The 3,532-nt window shown below is 40.4% G+C and overlaps 1 protein-coding gene across 5 annotated transcripts in view; it reads right to left on the bottom strand.

The window, feature by feature from the left end:
- The window catches only part of SLC25A12 (solute carrier family 25 member 12), a 112,182-nt gene that overhangs the window by 5,918 nt on the left and 102,732 nt on the right, over window positions 1–3,532 (bottom strand). The window lies entirely within an intron of this gene.

Below are 3,532 nucleotides of genomic sequence, written 5' to 3' on the forward strand. Positions count from 1 at the left end.
TTATGCGAGTGGCCCTCCTCTGGACTCTCTCCATGTTGTCCACATCCCTCTTGAAGTGCGGCGCCCAGAACTGGACGCAGTACTCCAGCTGCGGCCTGATCAGTGCCGCATAGAGGGGGAGGATCACCTCCTTGGACCTGCTTGAGGTGCATCTGTGGATGCATGACAAGGTACGGTTGGCCTTCCTGACTACATCCCCACACTGCCGGCCCATGTTCATCTTGGCCTCAATGATGACTCCAAGATCCTTTTCTGCCTCTGTACTGACAAGAATGGAATTCCCCAACCTGTAGGTATGGTGCCGGTTGTTCCTCCCCAGGTGCATCACTTTGCACTTGTCGGTGTTGAATCCCATCGTATTCTCATCCGCCCACCCTTGTAACTTTGCATGAAGTCCCCATCCCCTGCTTTTATCCTGAAGTCCTCATCTCCTGTGTTTTTTAAAGTTGCGAAGTTTGGCATTTAAAAACAAAATCAGACTTCCATAGTCTGTCTATAATTAATTCCATTTCTGCTTCTCCCTGTTATCCCTTTTTCTAAACAGCCATGTAACCACCAAAAATCTATCAACATTTCTCTAGATCAGATGCTAGTCTTAGTCATAATATACATGAATCTTTGGCTGTAAATACATATAAAGAAATAAGATATTCTCAACGAATGCAGGGGAGCTGGACCTGATGATCTCTGAGGTCCCTTCCAGCTCCTAACTTCCATGAATCAGAGCAAGCCATCTTGCAACCAGAGGTTACCTGGCATTAGAAAGGGAGCCTTAACATTTTAATACCATATCAATGTTAGGGGAATAAGTATAAGGCTTACAATATGCAGCAAAAGCTCAGAAATTGATCTTTTAGTTGCCATAAGATCTAAAAGCAGAGTAAATTTGTGCAAGTATTATTTTCTATGCTATATTACAATGGTTCAAGACATAGCAATCAGACAAAACAATGACATGTCCTTTGTATCTAGGGATGCTGCTATATAAGAGAGAGCAAAATTAAATTTGTATTTGATATCATAATTTTAAATCATTGGTGGAATGCTTTGAGTGTATATAGAAGCTTTCAATTGTTCTAAGCAGAAAGAAAAAAAATAGTTTTCCCAACACTTCCAAATCTGTTACAAGACACAAACAAACACAGGCTAGCACTGTACCTGTCACTGACCTGGGCCTGACAGATTTAACAGCTGGCAACTTGTTTTGTATTATCAAAGCTGAAGCACTATCTTGTACATTTCCCCAAGTCATACTGCTGCATGAGCCGCTGTACAGAGTCTGCATTTTAATCTGAGACTTTCAGAGAGGTGCATTTCATATTTAATAGAGATATTCAACCTGACAGTTCAGTTCCAGAAGCATGTAAACCCACTTGAAAGTGACATGTTTAGACTTCTCTTTGGTATGCTGTAGGTGCTGCCTTTCACTTCTGGCAAAGTACATGGTAAATCACAAAATGGGTAACTTGACTTAAATGCCTGCCCCAAATCCCAGCCCCCACCACCACCCTCCTTTTTAATTTAAAACCATTTACAAATTTTACTTGAAACATGTGCCATAGAACATGTCCAATCTTATTCAATTAATATGTTTCTCTCCTTATAAAAACTCTTAAACTCTTCTCTTACACTAACCACAACCTGTCAAAAACTTCATTCAAGGAAGGGAAAATACCCTTTGTAAAGGAAGCTGCCTTTTTAAGCAATTCCCTCTTCATAAGCACAGTGAAAAAAATGCAGGAACTTGCTATAATCTCTCCTGAAAAGCACCAACACCAATGTTTTTAAAATTCCTGACCCCAAATATGCAGTTCAACCAGCTCAGCCTTCTTTGCCAAGCAATAGCTCAAGTGCAAGCTGGCCTTTCTATGATGTATCTATCTATACCTTCATCTTCCTACCTATCTTCAAGGGCTGGAAACACAAGTGTACTCTGCTGCTTGCCCCAGAAACTGATAAAGCCAGGTTATTTTAGACCAGGGATGGATGGACACTGCAAAGCCCATGGACATTTAGAGAATAAATTTCCCCCTCTGTTCTATTGAGGAACATCAAGCATCAGCAATTTCACTGATCATAACTACAAACTGCATAGATGGCTGTTTGAACTTGGTAATTAACCATGCTGACATTCAAACAGTCACCATTATGCTTCACGGAAGAAAAACTTAAGCCAAACAGGGACCTTTCCTATGTGTATACATGTAGCTCTATTGTTTACAATTATTTGTCACCATATTCATGATTTACTGTCCTCTCAAGACATCTCCCAAACAAAGGAGCTAGTTCTTTAGGTACCCTTCCCCCTTTTCTTCTAAATGAAAGTAGAGATTCTGAAACAGTTCCTGGAACCACCAAGAAACTGAGCCCCCCACAGGCTACCTCAGTTTAATCCCTAATTCTGACTGGAACCATACACAGCATATTCTCCCAATTCATAAACACCACCAGTACCCAAAGTAATCATCAGAGCCAGGTTCCTTTCTGTCTCCTCCCCTGTCCCCTACTGAAAAAGGTGCATGTATGAATGCATGTGTATGCATGTGCACACACACACAGTGCATGCGTGCACAGCTGTGCTGAAGGAGGAACATTTCAGCTTCAATCTCAAGATTTGTAAAATTGCCAGGTGGCAAATTTGTTAAAAATCTAATTTTTTTCCAAATTGTATTAAATACCAAACCAATTTGAAAAGTTTAACTTCTCTAAATTAATTTCAATAAATGTGGCAGAAATAATCTTAGGCAGGAAGCTGTCACTAACATGAAATATATCACAAAAATAAGGCTTTAAGTTACCACACATTTAGATGTTCACCTAGAAAGTCTGTTCAGTTTGACAATTATTTGGTAAGCTCATTAAATGTGCATATTGCATTTATATACATGTGAAATTGTTTTTTATTTTTAAGCTCTTACAAATTAGCATGTCCTGCAGGGCAGGCAAAATAACTATCCCTCATTGCCTGACACCCACCATGGAAACAAACAGACAAATTCATAAACATTTCTATTTTCTACAAAGCCAATCTTTCTGCAATTAACATTCACTCTTTTTAGACAAATAAGTGGCCAGGTCTCTCCTAAAATCCAATGAGAGCCCACTTCAGAAAGGAAAGAATTGGAGAAACAGGATTTTGACACACCGCACTAAGTTTTATATGAAAAATATAAAATATACCTTTGTTGAGCAGGTAACTACATAAAACACAACTGCTGGCAGAGCCCCCAGATGTGTTCTGGCTTCCCTGTTACCTCTGAAGAACACCTTTGAAAAGTGGCATTAATCATGGAACTGGGGCTAGCTTCCCAGATTAAGGACAATAAGAAGTCTTTTTTTAAATACATAGGGGGTAAAAAGAAGGTCCCAGGTAATGTGGGGCCCTTGCAGGATGCGTTGGGAAACTTTGTCATCACACCAGATGACAAAGCTAACATGTTTAATGATTTCTTTGCCTCCGTCTTCCTAAGTAGGGACCAGAACAGCAACCTCCCAGCTGGGCCCCCTTTGAGCCCCGGGGAGGCACACCTGG

The sequence above is a fragment of the Gavialis gangeticus genome, unplaced genomic scaffold (assembly GCF_001723915.1).
Source record: "Gavialis gangeticus isolate Ggan-Ray unplaced genomic scaffold, GavGan_comp1, whole genome shotgun sequence".
Lineage (NCBI taxonomy): Eukaryota > Metazoa > Chordata > Crocodylia > Gavialidae > Gavialis > Gavialis gangeticus.